This window comes from Lycorma delicatula, chromosome 13, assembly GCF_047948215.1.
Source record: "Lycorma delicatula isolate Av1 chromosome 13, ASM4794821v1, whole genome shotgun sequence".
NCBI classification, from domain to species: domain Eukaryota; kingdom Metazoa; phylum Arthropoda; class Insecta; order Hemiptera; family Fulgoridae; genus Lycorma; species Lycorma delicatula.
Genome location: NC_134467.1, coordinates 9807854 through 9826543, shown reverse-complemented (window position 1 = coordinate 9826543; position 18690 = coordinate 9807854). Strand labels below are relative to the sequence as shown.

At 32.3% G+C, this 18690-nt stretch overlaps 1 protein-coding gene across 4 annotated transcripts in view; it reads right to left on the bottom strand.

Moving 5' to 3' along the window:
- LOC142333968 (uncharacterized) overlaps window positions 1-18690 on the bottom strand; it is a 111156-nt gene that overhangs the window by 69696 nt on the left and 22770 nt on the right. Inside the window, exon 1 of one of the 4 annotated variants that reach the window (XM_075381624.1) lies at window positions 13609-13666. The exons of 2 other annotated variants lie outside the window; for them this stretch is intronic. The gene's annotated coding sequence lies outside the window, so the exon portion shown is untranslated. Of the gene's footprint in view, window positions 1-10232; window positions 10557-13608; window positions 13667-18690 lie in introns of those variants that run through there. One more of the 4 variants, XM_075381625.1, reaches the window with a different exon arrangement.

Below are 18690 nucleotides of genomic sequence, written 5' to 3'. Positions count from 1 at the left end.
CATGGCTACGCCGATGACTGGATGCTAACAACAAAATATAGATTGTTTGACGAGTCGGAGAAGGTCCTGATGGCTGACCTGGAGAAACTGGAAAAGTACTTCCGGAGATTGCGCCTCCAACCAAATGCTAGTAAAATAGAAGTGTCACGCTTCCCCATCGGCTTAAAAAGCCGATGACTGGGTGCTAACAACAAAATGTAGATCATTTGAGGAGTCGCAGGAGGTCCTGATGGCTGACCAGGAGAAAACGGGACCACAGAGCAGACTAACGAAATCCCATGTAATACTCAAAAGCGCCGGGTTTTGACTTGCCACATAAGACTTGGTCAATGCTAAACGGAGTACAAACTCAGCATGGTAGATGCGCCTATTTCCTGTATAAATGGGCTAAAACACCGACGCCACTTTGTGAGTGTGGTGAAAATTATACTGTTAAACACATTACAGAAGTTTGCTCTAGGACAACTTATGAAGGGAATCCTGAAGATTTCCTGATGACAATTCCAAAATCAGTAGCTTATATTAATTTGTTGAATGTTTGTTTGTAATTTTTTACTGTAATTGGTGTTGCATGTTGGAGCCATACACTAAATAAATAAATTAATATATATTTATTCCTCCTCTATGAATCATGAGACCTTGCCGTTGGTGAGGGGGCTTGAGTGCTCAGTGATATAGATTAGCTGGACCGAAGGTGCAACCATATCGGAGAGGTATCTGCTGAGAGCCAGACTAAGGAATGATTCCTGAAAGAGGGCAGCAGCTCTTTCAGTAGTTGTTAGGGGTGGGAGTAAGGATGACTTAAACGGCCATATCAACATCACTCAGTACTCTGAGTACTGCGCAGCTGAAAGCAATGGAAAACTACAGCAGCTTTTTTTCCAAGAAAATGTGGATCTCTGCATTTTCATAAGGCAATGATGGAGGCGCCTTCCTTGGTAAAATATTCTGAAGGTAAACTAGTCCCCCGTTCGGATCTCTGGGTGGGGACTACTAAGGAAGGGGTCATCAGAAAATTAAAAAATAACATTCTACAAGTCGGAGCGTGGAATGTTAGAAGTTTAAAAAAGGTTGGTAGGCTAGAAAATTTAAAAAGGGAAATGGATAGGATAAATGTGGATGTAGTAGGAATTAGTGAGGTTCGGTGGGAAGAGGAAGGCGACTTTTGGTTAGGTGATTTTAGAATAATTAACTCAGCTTCAAATAATGGGCTGGCAGGAGTAGGTTTCATAATGAACAAGAAGATAGGGAAGAGAGTAGAATATTTCAAAATGCATAGCGATAGAGTCATTGTAATACGGATAAAATCAAAACCTAAACCGACAACGATTCTTAACGTCTATATGCCTACAAGCGCCCATGATGATGGTGAGGTAGAGTGTGTATACGAAGAGATTGATGAAGCAATTAAACACATAAAAGGAGATGAAAATTTAATAATAGTTGGAGATTGGAATGCAAGCATTGGAAAAGGCAAGGAAGGAAATATAGTGGGTGAATACGGGCTGGGCAAAAGAAATGAAAGAGGGGACCGACTTATAGAGTTTTGCATGAAGTATAATTTAGTAATTGCCAACACCCAATTTAAAAATCATAATAGAAGAATATACACTTGGAAAAAGCCAGGCGATACTGCAAGGTATCAGATAGATTATATCATGGTTAAGCAAAGATTTAGAAATCAACTCGTTGACTGCAAAACTTACCCTGGAGCAGACATTGATAGCGACCATAATCTGGTGATAATGAAATGTAAATTGGGATTTAAAAACCTGAAGAAAAGGTGTCAGATGAATCGGTGGAATTTAGAGAAGCTTAAGGAAGAGGAGGTAAAGAAGATTTTTGAGGAGGACATCGCAAGAGGTTTGAGTAAAAAAGATAAGGTAGAAAATGTAGAAGAAGAATGGGAGAATGTTAAAAAGAAAATTCTTAAATCAGTAGAAGTGAACTTAGGCGGAATAAAGAGAACTGGTAGAAAACCTTGGGTTTCGGACGATATATTGCAGCTGATGGATGAACGTAGAAAATATAAGAATGCTAGTGATGAAGAAAGTAAAAGGAACTAACGACAATTAAGAAATGCTATATACAGGAAGTGCAAACTAGGGAAAGAAGATTGGATTAAAGAAAAGTGTTCAGAAGTGGAAAGAGAAATGAACATTGGTAAAATAGACAGAGCATACAGGAAAGTTAAGGTAAATTTTGGGGTACATAAATTAAAATCTTGAAATGTGTTAAACAGAGATGGTACACCAATATATAATACGAAAAGGAAAGTCGATAGATGGGTGGAATATATTGAAGAGTTATACGGAGGAAATGAATTAGAAAATGATGTTATAGAGGAAGAAGAGGAAGTTGAGGAGGATGAAATGGGAGAAACAATACTGAGATCTGAAGTTAAGAGAGCATTAAAAGATTTAAATGGCAGAAAAGCTCCTGGAATAGACGGAATACCTGTAGAATTCCTGCGCAGTGCAGGTGAGGAAGCGATTGATAGATTGTACAACTGGTGTATAATAGTTATGAAAAAGGGGAAGTTCCGTCAGATTTCAAAAAGAGTGTTACAGTCATGATACCAAAGAAAGCAGGGGCAGATAAATGTGAAGAAAACAGAACAATTAGTTTAACTAGTCATGCATCAAAAATCTTAACTAGAATTCTATACAGAAGAATTGAGAGGAGAGTGGAAGAAGTGTTAGGAGAAGACCGATTTGGTTTCAGGAAAAGTATAGGGACAAGGGAAGCAATTTTAGGCCTCAGATTAATAGTAGAAGGAAGATTAAAGAAAAAGAAACCAACATACTTCGGATTTATAGACCTCGAAAAGCCATTCGATAACGTAGACTGGAATAAAATGTTCAGCATTTAAAAAAAATTAGGGTTCAAATACAGAGATAGAAGAACAATTGCTAACATGTACAGGAACCAAACAGCAACAGTAATAATCGAAGAATATAAGAAAGGGAGTCCAACAAGGATGTTCCCTATCCCCGTTACTTTTTAATCTTTACATGGAACTAGCAGTTAATGATGTTAAAGAACAATTTAGATTCAGAGTAACAGTACAAGGTGAAAAGATAAAGATGCTACGATTTGCTGATGATATAGTAATTCTAGCCGAGAGTAAAAAGGATTTAGAAGAAACAATCAAAGGCATAGATGAAGTCCTACACAAGAACTATCGCATGAAAATAAACAACTACAAAACAAAAGTAATGAAATGTATTAGAAATAACAAAGATGGACCAATGAATGTGAAAATAGGAGGAGAAAAGATTATGGAGGTAGAAGAATTTTGTTATTTGGGAAGTAGAATTACTAAAGATGGACGAAGCAGGAGTGATATAAAATGCTGAATAGCACAAGCGAAACGAGCCTTCAGTCACAAATATTATTTGTTTACATCAAAAATTAATTTAAATGTCAGGAAAAAATTATTGAAAGCATAGGTTTGGAGTGTCGTTTTATATGGAAGTAAAGCTTGGACAATCGGAGTATCTGAGAAGAAAAGATTAGAAGCTTTTGAAATCTGGTGCTATAGGAGAATGTTAAAAATCAGATGGGTGGATAAAGTGACAAATGAAGAGGTGTTGCGGCAAATAGATGATGAAAGAAGCATTTGGAAAAATATAGTTAAAAGAAGAGACAGACTTATAGGCCACATACTAAGGCATCCTGGAATAGTCGCTTTAATATTGGAAGGACAGGTAGAAGGAAAAAATTGTGTAGGCAGGCCACGTTTGGAATATGTAAAACAAATTGTTAGGGATGTAGGTGGTATACTGAAATGAAACGACTAGCACTAGACTGGAGAGTTGCATCAAACCAGTCAAATGACTGAAGACAAAAAAAAGGGTAATAATTAAAATAACAACATTAAAATGGATATTAAAAATAACTACAAGCAACCAATTTATCCTAAAGGAAATTGAAAAATATCATACTTAGATGTTCAGATAGCATTACTAAATTATTGCACTGATAAATAGTTATTTATTTTCCTTAATAGCATAATAGTTATTGTATGTCTGTTTCCACCATGTGGTGCCAGTTCAGAATATGCAATAAATACATTTAAAAAAATACATAAATACATGAAATTATGTTAAGTTTATATAAGATCACTGCATTACTTATTTCAAATAACATAAATTTAGTAAAATATGAATATAATAACAGTGAATTAAAATTTTTAACTTTTGGCCTTTTGGATCAGCTGGTCTTGGTTCGATCCCCTTTATAATCTAACACTTTTCATCTATCATTTTCCTCAATAACATACATGTCATCATGTCTGAGGTTGTAATTTAAAAAAAAAACAAATTACGGTATATTTACAATTCAATCAACTTAAGAAGTGTGGCCAAGATCACTCAATGTTGCCTCAATACTCGTGTGACTAATGATTGCCGTCTATTGAGCTTTTACATCAATTTTCTATTCAAACACAATATCCTCACATCACCCTTGATAATTTGGTTATCTATTCATGCATATCTATATATATATATATATGCAGTACAACATTAAAGATGGTCCACTCATATATTTGATGAGACCATACCCTGGACAACAGTTTAACGACAGTGTTAAGCATACATTTAATTATTATCAGAAGAGTTGTTGAAAATGGTTTTGCAATACTTACTCATTTATATTTCAGAATATATAACCACCAACTTTACTCAAAATCAAAAAAATGTGGACAATATAGTTTTGGCAATTTCTGTTATACAGATGTGTGCAAAAGTAGATCATTATTATGATCTACAGTATTAATATATATATCTGTTACTGTTCTATTCTTTTGTTCTGTTACGGTTATTTTCTTTTCTTTTCAGAGCATTGCTTAAATCATGGCTAGTAATTTATCAACGACCAATATAAGTGGATAATCAAACAATACTGGAAGACAGAGAATGCTGAACAGGTTTAACAGAAAAGCACGGAAGAATTCAATACACCTCCACCAAGTAGACCATTAATTTACAGATGTGCGATAAATTTGATAGAACTGGGTCCATCTGTAATATGTCAAAGAGTGGCCCGAAAATGAAATGTTAGTTACTTAAGCATTTACTCAAAGCCCAACAAAAAACAAAAAGAGAGCTTCTGTTGAGTTAGACATTTCCCATAGATCTCTTTTTCATCTAATGCAACATTTAGGTTTGAAAATTTATCAACCACGATTACTTCATGGATTAACAATCCATGCTGGAGGATGATCCAGATTGCCGTTTACAATTCTGCAAGATACTTTTAAATGAAGAAAGACAAGGTGATGTCATCATTCGAAAAATTTGTTGGTCTAACGAAGCAAATTTTAATCTGTAAGGAGCTGTTAGTAGTAATAACTATGACTATTACTCAACAGATAACCCCCATGTAATGATTGAAAAACAATTGAATCAACCTGGGGTTACAGTTTGGGCGTGCCTTTGATGTGAAGGGGTCATTGGGCCTGTTTTTTTTTTCATACAACTATTACCCATGAAGTCATTTTTAACATGCTGAGGGATATTGGTATTCCACAATTACAGTTACAGCAGGATAATGAAGAGTTCTCTTTCTAGCAAGATGGAGCTCCTCCCTGCAATGCTCTATCAGTGCGTGGGTTTCATGTTCATGACAAGTAATAACCCTACAGGTGGATAGGTCAACACGAGCCACTTGAATGGCTACCACTATCATCAGACCTTAGTCCAAAGGACTTTTTTTTGGGGTGATAACAAAAAAACAACAACACACTGTTGATGATGAATTACGTATCTTTTCAGCTGCCAACCATTACAAGCATTGCCAATATCCATTTTCTTTGGTAATGGGGTTCCATGTTTTAGATTTTCTAGCGAGATCTTTCAATATATTCATCGCAAACATTTGCAAGGCTTCTTTGAAAATGTCTGCACGGCTATGCAGAAAACGCATCTTTAAAGACTTATTGCACGTCATATTTCTATATGCCTCAATCATATTGTAAATTATCTCCTTGTAATTAGGTGCTTTGTGTTATCCAAGAAAGTTATTAACAACAGATTTGAATGTTTTCCAAGCTTCCCATTCTGTTCCCTGAAGCAACGCATCAAAATGTATGTCTTTCATTAGATCTCGTATCTGGGGCCCAATGGAGATTACATTCCTTGATTTTGATATCACTAATTTTAGGAATCTCCCACAGGTACTGGAATCCCTTTTGCTTTTGATTCATGATCTTCATATAATTTTTCATCAAACCAAGTATGATATGTAGCAGAGGCACGTGTGTTTTATGTGGATGTGCAAATGGTTCATGTAAAATGTTCTTTGTTCCAGGTACAAAGTGTTCATACATAAACCATTCTTTCACAGTGTAATGTAACGTTTTTTTGTTCTGCTATCAACCTCACATAGGAATCACTTTTGCTTTGCATAACCAAACTGCATTCTGGCAAGCAGTGCTATAACTTTTAAGTCACCACATATCTTCCATCAGCAAGTACTATAAATCACAAAATCAAGTAAATGTTTTTCATCGTTCCTTACAACTCCATCATATTTATAGCATAGAAATCAGGTACAATTGGAAACAAATTTCATGTATAAAGTTTCATGTAATGATTGAAAAACAATTGAATCAACCTGGGGTTACAGTTTGGGCGTGCCTTTGATGTGAAGGGGTCATTGGGCCTGTTTTTTTTCATACAACTATTACCCATGACGTCATTTTTAACATGCTGAGGGATATTGGTATTCCACAATTACAGCTACAGCAGGATAATGAAGAGTTATCTTTCTAACAAGATGGAGCTCCTCCCTGCAATGCTCTAACAGTGCGTGGAATTTATGACAACTAATAACCCTATAGGTGGATAGGTCAACAAGGGCTACTTGAACGGCTACCAGGATCACCAGACCTTAGTCCAAAGGACTTTTTTTTGGGGGTGATAACAAAAAAAACACACTGTTGATGACATATGTCAATTCATAAGAGAAGCATGCCAAGTAATTAATAACAATAAAGATCTCTGCGTCAAAGTGTGCTCAAGTGTAGAAACTAGACTACAGGAATCTGTAAATGCTCAATTTGAGTACTTAAGAGATTGCACTTAATTGTATTAATTAAACTTAATTATAGATTCTGTGTCATCCTTATTGTGACTTCATAAAGCTATTGTTTTTTCATAATTAAACCTTTATACCTCCTACTGTATACCTATTTTTGCACCCCTCTGTCACTAAAATTACGGTCAAGTTCCAAAAGTTAACTAATTAAAACAACGATACCAAACACCTAAGTAGCTAAAAAGTTTACTGCTGCAGGGAAGTAAACAAAAAATGCTGTTTGTTTATGAGAAAATTTTAAAAGTAAATAACTATATAATCTTGAATCTGATCGGAAGATAATATATATCATGTCAGTATAAGATAAATCATAAATATAAAAACAAATTATAATGTTGTAATTATAAGGTTAACAAATTAATGTTAAAGTAAATATGCTAAATGTAAAAAATTATAACAAAATATATCACAATTCATATGTCGCTATTCAAAATTATTTCTTTCTAATACTTAAAATATGCTGAACGGGCAGATTCGTTTTTTTGTAATTAACAGTAAAATTATCTCAACAAAAGAAAATCATTAAATTCAGATGCTGGATGTGTGAACGGCATGGCAAAAACACCATACTTAAATATTTATATTTATAAGCGACTAAATAAATCAAATTGTGAAAAAATCTTATGTATTTTTATCGGCCTAAATTAATTTCTATCTGAAATATGTATATAAATCTATATGTATATTGGTGTCTATGAGTCGCTAACCTTTCACCTAAAAACTACTCACCTGATTAAGCTGAAATTTTTTATGAACACATTTTACACTAGCAAAGAACATAGAACTCAACACATCAAATTAAAGGACATTTTAATGACTTGCAGTAAATATATGATTATGTTCTTTGACAAAATTCAACTTTAACATAGCCATACTTTCGATTAGATCAAATTCAGAAAATGCTTGATATTGACATTAGTTTTTCTATATAAATGGTCTCTTTTTCTTTTTCGTTTAATGGCTCAACCAACACAAGCATTTTCCACTCTTAGTGCATATGCAATGCAACTGGACCTGTATCTGCCTCTGGTTACCTGACTAAAACATAAAATATTTTTCTAATTTAAAAAAAATTCCTTTCAGCAAGTTGGTAGGCAGTGGTAGATTTCACCGGTGCTAAGGGGATAAAAAAGATTTCCACCTTAATGTTAACAAAAACCTCAAATTTACTAAATATGACAATGGTTGCATGTGAAAAAAAGTTTCACATGTTTAGCATACGACAAGCCCCATAATCTTAACAATTCCAGCAACATTTTGGTCATACCTTGCCGTAAGGGTTAGTCATATCAAAAATTGTTTCAGACAAAAGTTTTAGGTAATGTTTAGAGGAATAATGACCACTTTAAACAGATTTGATTCTTAGGTAGAGCTTCATTCATGCCAGTCATTGTTTCTTTTAAATTTTTTTTACTCTCAGCAACACCCAACGTGTAATAACATAATACTATGAAAAAATTAATGATACTGTATAATTATTGGAAATATAGTTATTAAACACTATTTGATACTCTTTCGGAATTTCCCCACACAAAATGTTTTTATTTCTTTTTCTGACAATATATGACTAATCGTTCATATATCAACATAGCCTACACTCACTCACCTTGTCTAATTAACGATAAACATATAAATTATATACAACAATGATGTAATCTTTAATGATGGCTAATAGAGTTTTTTGGATTCTTATTTATGTGAATTTTTATGGCGTCACTGACATATAGATGAGGAAGATTTGTTCAACTCAATATACGAGTTTCATCCTGTAGTATAATTTTTACCATTAGGTAAAGCAAGTACTGTATTGTGTTTATTAAAGTAATTTCCTACAATTATGATTGTTGGAAACACAGATGTGGATTTGCTTGGAATGACCAACAAATCATACAATTATTTAATATCGCTGGCAAGTACTGGTTTTTGTAGTATTATTTATAAGTATACTACAATGAGTCAAGATCATGTACAGATCATGCATTTGTTAAAGCAAAATTTATAATATACATAGCGGATTTATTCCATTTAGAACTTAAATCTAGTTTAGATACAGAAAACTGGATAACACTGATACTGTAGATACATTAGTAATAAATTTGATCAATAAACTTACTGACTACTTAAATAAACATAAACAGATTATTAAAATATCACATAAAAATAAACCACTAAAACAATGGATCACTCTGAACATGGTAGCTGCTATGAAAGAAGTTAATAAAATGCACCACAAATTATTAAAAAAACCTTTTGATACAAAACTAATACATTATTATACGAGATATTCGAACATATTAAGGAATATAATAAAGCAAAAAATTCATTTTTTTAATAAGTTCCAACTAAATAAAAACGATATTAAGAAAACGTGGAAATGTATTAATAAAATATTAGATATGAAAAATGAAATTACACAACCAAAAAATGAACCTAATAAATTAAATAAATACTTTACAAATGTAGGAGAAAATTATGCAAAAGCGATACTAAAAAATACAAAAAACTTAAACCTGCCTCTTTCATTAACCCTACCCTCTCTTAATAGCCTGCTTCTTAACCCAACGAATATCACTGAAATGTTTAATGTAATAAAAAAATTTAATAATAACTCGTCACCAGGAATCGATGGCGTTAATGCTTCTTGCTTAAAAGAAATAAGTAACTACATAGCAAAACCACTTGAACACATAATAGTCGTTTTATTGAAGGATATTTGCCTACTAAATTTAAAAGAGCCAAAATAATCGCAATACATAAGTCGGGAGATAAAAACAATCCGGTTACTGTTAAGTAACTTTTTCCAGAATTATTAAAAAACCGAATAATAAAGTTTCTTGATCAAAATAATTTTATTCATAAAAATCGGTACGGTTTTCAATCTGGAAAATCAACAAAAGATACCGTTTTACATGCAGAATAATTTTCAATTTTAATAAAAATAATAAGACTATATTAATAATCCTGTATTTAGCTAAGGCATTCAATACAATTGCTCACAAAATTTTAATATATAAACTAAATAACTGCAGTATACGAGAGCCAGTAAAAGAACTGTTTGAAAACTACCGTAAGGGTTAGAACTCAAATTCAGATTTTAAATAATATCAGTGATAACAGAAAATTCTCACATTTCGGACTACCACGAGGTACTGTTCTCTCACCAACACCTTTTCTAATATATATCAATGATCTTTTAAAACTGAACCTTCCTAACGGTACCATAGTATCTTTCGCTGATGACACATCTTTGGATTTTTTCGGGCGAGACGTGGGATGAAGTACATAAGACAGCTACCCGTGCATTACTTATGGTAAAAATCTTTGTTTGAAAGCCATATTCTTACGTTCAACCTAAATAAGACGAAATATATGTCCTTTTCGCCTAATGAATCCGGCAAATCTCCTCGTCAATTTCAACTAAAACTACATACATGTTCAGTAAATAATGGCGAATCGATAGTCAATAACTGTCGTTGTCAGTCGATAAACGAAGTTAAATCGATAAAATATCTCGGAATAATATCGGACGATCATATGAAATGGAATGTCCACGTACAGTACTTAATATCAATACTAAAATATTTTTCACAAAATAAACAAAATTAAAGATCTTGAAATAATAAGAATTATATATTTTGCGACGGAAATTTTCGGAAATTAACTGCACAGTTCGAAAACCAAACATTGTCAAGGACTTGTGTATATGCCTGGCATAAAGAGTTCAAGCAAGAACGAGAACGAGTGAAAAATCAGAAACACGACCGCCGTCCTCGGACCAGCATTACAGACGAAAACATTCTTGGGTGAGATTACCCAAATTTGCAGAATAGGTCGGAATAAGTTATGAGAGCAATCAAACGACCTTACAGTTCCGTAAAGTGTATCCCAGATGGGTCTCTCGTATTTAACGGCAGATCAGAAGTTGAGATGCTTGGAGGTCTGTCAGAAGCTTACAGCAAGGTTTGCAAAAGAAGGTGGACACATTGTCCTTGCAAAAAAAAGGACACCTGCGTCGAAACGTGGATCCACCACAACCACTCCCTAGTTGAAACAAGCCAGTACGGATTGGTGGAGAAAAGGGGAGACAGCCCCAGTGAGAGCCAAGACTCGACTGTCAGCTGGGAAGGTTCTTTCAACCATTTTTTCGACTGGCAAAGCGGTTTTCTCATTGATTTTTTGCATGAGCGAGACACAATTAATGCTGCTTACTACAGCTAGCTGTTGAACGAGGTGAGGACTGCATATCGCCAGGCTCCATACTCCAGTTCTAACGGTCTCAAAACTAGAAGAAATGCACGGGACTTAACTTGATCTTCCTCCCTACAGCCCGGACCTATCGCCCTGCGATTTTCATTTGTTTGGGTCGCTAAAAGAAGCTCTAGGAGGGCAACGACTTGAAAATGACGAGGGCGTGTAGGGCTGACTCCTGACATAATCAGTTTCATTCTACGATAAAAAACCTTCCTTCTCGCTGGAAAAAATGAAATTCTAAAGCAGAAAACTAAGAAAAAAAATTATATTTGCCCTTTATTTTTCAACAAATATATTTTTTTAAAAGATAAAATCCCGTTTATATTTGATTTACTAAAATACCTTGTATTTTTATTTCGTTTTTTTATTAATCATACTGTTATAATGACATGAACTCGTGGCTAGTGCTCAAGGTTTCTTTTGCTACTTGCATCAAGGATAAATATGTTGAATAAAATGGTATGTTTTTTTTCAACTGACAAAAATTATTACACATTAACTGTGAATCTAGTTACAATAAGTCATCGAATCAATGTTTATATTTTCATCATTCAATCAATGGACATTCTAGACACCATCAGAGGTAAAATAATAAGGGCATATGGAAAGCCATAAATAATATTGTAGGAACTAAGACAAAAAAAAAACACAACCTCAATGTATCTTTAACAAGTACAAAAGGGATATTACAGATAAAGCAGACATTGCCAGTGTATTTAGCGAGTATTTTACAAGATTATCAGAAAAATTAACACCTCAAGCTTACGGCAACATGTCGTAATTATGTAGTTGGTGATACGATAAAACCTATGTGGATCTTTTTTATATCTCTGACCAGTAAAGAGGAGATTGAAAGGGTTATTCTCTCCTTGACATGTAAAAAAATCAAGGGAACATGATAATATATACATTGAATTCTATAAAAAAAAAAAAAGAGTTAAAAATGTACATATATTGAAATTTATCATTAATAAAAGTTTTGAATCTGGTATTTTCCTGCAAGTATCCAAAAGGTCGATTATGAGGTTTTAAAAAAGGAGATTCAAGAGAAGCGGAAAATTACCAACCAATACCTTTGGTCCCTGTCCTGTCTATAGAACAAATCACAAAAGAAAGATGGGTTAATTTTCTCAATAAAAACAATTATTTTAGTAGTCAATTTGGATTCATAAAGAATAAAAGCGCTGAATTGATACTAAGTGAATTATTTAAAGACGTATTCAGCAGCATAAATATGGGGAAACAATTTTCAGTTTTGTCCTTAGATAAACAAAAAGCATTTGATATAGTTACACACAAAATCCTCCTACTATAATGTAAAAAATAAAATAAAGTATACACTACAAGTACAGATGAAGAAAATTCACATATCCTGCCTCTTCTTTGTATTCAAAGAAGTTTCGAAAATCATTTGTCTATTTAGGATCTAAGATATATAACATCTTAGACAAAAGTAAACAGCGTATAACTGTTGAAAATATCGTCATTAAACAGGTGAACAAATAAGTTGCCAGTACTCAGGACACCAGTGCTGTTTTCTAAATTTGAATGAATAAAATTAACATAGAACAAATCAAATTTGGACAGTATTCAAAATTTATAAAATGAACAAAGGTTTTGTACTACTGTTGTGAATCAAACCATTAATGAACCACACACCACTTTATATGTAATATTTAATAATATGTAACTGGACTCGATAGATCAAACATTAGATTAATTAAATTTAGATTAGGCAAATATTTTAAGCATTAATACACTAATTCATGTATTAATACTTTTGGCACTAGATCTTTTATGTCGCTTTAGGTATTGCAGAGAATGAACTTTGCATAATTTGCAAATTTGTCATTGGAATAAATTTAAATCCGATTTACAGTAATAATTTTATATTAAGAAATATATTATATGAATTTTAAACTGTACTATAGTTTTTCCAAAATAATTTTATCAATCATTAAAATACATGCATTTTAATGAATTATGATATTGCACAATATACTTATACAATATATTTTTTATGGTTAAAAAAAGAGAAATTTTGGGAAGAGATTAGAAAAAAATGCCCACATTTTACCAGAAAATCATTGCAGTTCATTCATTAATAATACAATTATTTTTGTAGTGCTTTGTATCAGATTACAGGTTATAATAAAATTTGAATAAAGTAATATAATACACTGTATTCTAAATCTTAACTATCATTATACACAGAATAAAATAACAGAGGTAATATTAAATGAAAATCCTTACATAAGTAAAAAAAGTATCTTCACATAACCCGTTTACAAGCTGTTATTTACACACTTTGCGCGAAACTACGTATTATATATCGATTTATCGATGATATATATCGATAAACGTTACTTGCGCACGAGGTGGCACACAAGTTTATTAATAAATTACGTTTTTCAAATAAGCTAAATGAATACAAAAGTTAAAGCGGTGGTGTGCGTGTACAATCTGTTCATTCTTAGGAGATATGAAATGGGAGTGTGATAATGCATGTACGTACAGCACACCACTGTACGCGCCGAGCTGTTGTAACTATCGGATGTTATAAACAATACATCACTGACTTCAGAAAAAGGTATAAATGCCCTTATTCCATACTGGATATTTTTAATTGTTGTAATGCGTTTAAGAACTTTTTTTTGTAATCTTGACTGTGTATGTATATTCGTTTATTGTGAGAGTTGGTAGTCCGATTAGTCTGTATGTGTGTGCATTCGAATAGTTCATCGATATGACTGATAATTCAGGAACATCGTTTAATAAGCACAGAAAAGGGAAATATTTGCAAATTGGTGGAAAAAAAATAGTTTTAAATGTATTCAATTAGCTGCTGGAAAAAATCCTACGTTGAATAAAAAGGAAGTAGTGAAACTTACTTCTGAATTAACTGGTGTGTCAGTTAGTAGTATTAATAGATTACAGACTGAAATAAATAGAGAAGAAAAGGTAGAAACTCCTGTTAAAAAAATAAAAATGTAGATAACCTATGTCAGGAAAATGGGATGAATTTGACAAAAATGTAATAAGATTGACTGTACATAATTTATTTTTTTCGAAATGAAATACCAACCACAAAAAAATTGCTGGCTGTGATAAACTGTGACAAGACTTTACCAAAGATTAGACACACTAGTTTATACAAATTACTGTCGTCTATGGATTTTAAATTTATTAAAAGAAATAAAAAAAGTGTAATTGTTTGAATGAGAAGAGGTCATAATTTTTGGCGTAATTATTTTTAAAAAATAGAAAATTATAGAAAAACCGGTAGAAATATATTTTTCTTGGATTTGAAGTGGGTAAATGAAGGCCACACCACTTCAGGAATTTGGTGTGATACAACAGCTATATCAGTAAAAACAGCAATTTTGTCTGGATTAAGCAGGGAACTGCAACCTCCAAAAAATAAAGGAAAGCGATTAACAGTAGTACATATTGGCAATGAGTATGGAATTTTAGAGGGGGGATTACTCACTTTTGAATCCAAAAAATCTGGAGACTACCACGATGATATGAACAGGGATATTTTTAGGAACTGGTTTGAAAAAGTATTGTTGTTATTACCCAAAAATAGTATTGTTGTAATGGACAATGCTCCATACCATAGTGTGAAACTGGAAAATATTCTAAACAGTTTGTGGAAATTTTGTAGAAACAAGAAATTGCTTTATGGCTGCAACCAAAAAATATCCACTTTAGAGAAAATAGTTTAAAAGCACAACTCCTTGAACTTGTAAAACACAATCGTGACAAATTTAATAAATTTTTAATCGATGAATTGGCTAAATCAAAAGGTCATACAGTGTTAAGGCTTCTCCCTTATCACTGTAACCTTAGTCCGATTGAGTTAGTGTGGAGCCAAGTAAAAGGCTTTGTTATCCAAAATAATATTCATTTACTGTAATCGATCCTAAAACCTTCCTATCTTTTTTTTCAATCTTATCTATAGTGGACTTCTTTCTTTTTTATAAAGATTTTACAGCATATATTGCTTCCCGTTTAACCACATAATAATGTCTTATTTTGACATGAAGTATTATGTTTTTTATTACGTATATTTTTTATATGCTGTTTTTTCTTGCTCTTTCCTTTAGAGATCCTATAAGTAATTTAAATATATAAACTCTTATAATTTTTCCATATTTTTCTTTCATCTCCCAGGTGTCTTCTCCATCTTTAATCATAATTTCTTTCTTTTCAAAAGAAATTTGTAATCCGACTTAATTGCCTACTTCCTTTAATAGTTTTGTCTGTATTTTTTTTATCTCTTTGCCTTCCGAAAGAATCAAAATATGTCATCTGCACTAAGCTGTTTCTATATTATATTTTAATCTTCTCGTTAAATTCAGTATTGTTGTACACCTTTATTTGTGAACATACATAACAAAATGAGTGAGGTCTTTCATTCACACTGTTCGTAAACTTAAATAAGGAATTAATGATTAATGTGATGTGTGTAAAATCCATGGAAGCAATCAAATATGAAATAAATTAAATTAAACACATATCAATTAGGAACTTACCGAGGTTGAAGAATAAAACTGGCACAATGAATTCATATTCTATTAAGGAATTTGAATAAAGAATTGAATGCAGTTGTTTCAAACATTCAAAATCAGAACTCTACTATGGTGTATTATTGTTTTAAAAAATCATCGTTTAAAAAGATTACTGGTTAAATTAATATAGTATTTATAATGTACTAGTCTACAATATATTAAGTTACTATGTTTGGAAATTTCAGCATTCAAAATACAATGTCCAAATGACGTTTCTTTTTCATCAGTTCATTTAACACATCTTCTGCAGTTGAAGTGTAGTTTCTATGTATATTGACGAGTTCTAATTCATTCAAACATATATTTTCAGAAGAAGGAAAGGCGGCGAACTGGATCTTATATCGATCGATTTTGTTACTCTGACAGTGAGAAATTAGAGGATGGGTTTGACCCCTCCCCTGAAAGTTTACGTACTTTTTATTATAATATACTGTAAATTTACACATATATTCGAGTACCTGTTTAAAAATCCATCGTATTCTCTCCTCTAATTTCTCAATGATGGATTTTAAAACAGGTACTCGAATATATGTGTAAATTTACAGTATATTATAATAAAAAGTACGTGAACTTTCAGGGGGGAGGGTCAAACCCAGTACGCTCTCCCCCTTGCGTATGCCCTGTATTGACATAAGCCATCATTTGCTTTGTTTTTTTTCTGGATGCTCCTTTGTGATTTTCAACAAAAAGATTATTTCTCAGGAACGAGTAAATATACTCTTAACTAAATTTGACAAATCTACGACTAGAGCCTTGTACAACAAAATAAAAAATTTTATCGCCTTCAAAAATTTCAAAATGCCGGCCGTCCTAATTTTTTAATCAGTATCTTTGTAATTGTTTGTTTGATCAAATTTTTAGTTAATTAAGCATTCTATTTTGAACAACTGACATTTTATTGTAAAAGTCTGTTGACAAACAATCGAGTTATTGCAGACAATTAATCCGGCAGTACACTCGCGCACCGTAATGCACCGGATAATTTTTGCCTGTTTTTATTTCCTCCACTAAATGTAATAAAAATTATCACCTTGCATTACGGTGCAATAATATACTTGTATCATTATGTATGAGTTCGTAATTAAAAAAGAAAAATTACTAGATATTTACAGTTTTATAAAATTAATCGGCGCAGCAAAGATAACTCAATGTCCCTCAATATAGGTACAACTGACAAACACCATATATTGGGCTTTTACAATGATTTTCTATTCAAAAACAAAGTCCTCAAATTATCCGTGAAAATTAAGTCATCTCTTCGTGCACGTGTTTTATAATTGCAGTACAATAATAAATATGATCCACACATATATTTTATGAGACCGTACCCTGGGTAACGTATTAACGATGACAAACGATAATTTAGTAGTCGTCAGAAGAGTCGAAAATGTTATTGCAATACTGACCTAAAAATTTAGTATATATAATTGCCGATTTAAATCTAAATCAAAAAATGTCAAGAATAAACTTAATAAACTAATGAAAGCGATAATATTATACACAAAAGTATCTAAAAAAACTTTGCTCTTGCTGGGAAGTAATACATCACAAAATGCTTTAAGATAAATCATAAATGAAAATACAAATTATAAGATACAAAATTGATTGTTCATATTAATTAATATCTGTTTTCCAAAATAATCTTTCATGTAAGCATTAAGAGAAATAATCATTATACTTTTTACTAAATTTAGCAGTATTATTAAAGCTAACGGGTAATAATTTTGGTTGTTTACAATATTAAAGCAATACAGAAGTGGTTTTTTTATTATTGATATATGCATTAAAAAGCATTTCATCTGTGTAAAAATAAAGTGGATTACACTCTTTTTGCATTGCATTTTAAGGTACAAGAATTGAAAAATTTACATCTGCAAACTGAACTGGAATTTTTAATTTGTACATGCCAGGGTGAATCTTTTTGTATGTCTTTCTTTTGTTTGTGTATACAGTATCTCTTTTCAGCTGCCAACCATTGCAAGCATTGCCAATATCCATTTTCTTTGGTAATGGGGTTCCATGTTTTAGATTTTCTAGCGAGATCTTTCAATATATTCATCGCAAACATTTGCATGACTTCTTTGAAAATGTCTACACTGCTATGCAGAAAATGCATCTTTAAAGACTTATTGCACGTCATATTTGTATATGCCGCAATCATATTGTAAATTATCTCCTTGTAATTAGGTGCTTTGTGTTATCCAAGAAAGTTATTAACAACAGATTTGAATGTTTTCCAAGCTACCAATTCTGTTCCCTGAAGCAACGCGTCAAAATGTATGTCTTTCATTAGATCTCGTATCTGGGGCCCAACGGAGATTACATTCCTTGATTTTGATATCACTAATTTTAGGAATCTCCCACAGGTACTGGAATCCCTTTTGCTTTTGATTCATGATCTTCATATAATTTTTCATCAAACCAAGTATGATATGTAGCAGAGGGACGAGTGTTTTAAGTGGATCTGCAAATGGTTCATGTAAAATGTTCTTTGTTCCAGGTACAAAGTGTTCATACACAAACCATTCTTTCACAGTGTAATGTAACGTTTTTTTTGTTCTGCTATCAACCTCACATAGGAAACACTTATGCTTTGTATAACCAAACTGCATTCTGGCAAGCAGTGCTGTAACTTTTAAGTCACCACATATGTTCCATCAGTAAGTACTATAAATCACAAAATCAAGTAAATGTTTTTCATCGTCCCTTACAACTCAATCATATTTATAGCATAGAAATCAGGTACAATTGGAAACAAATT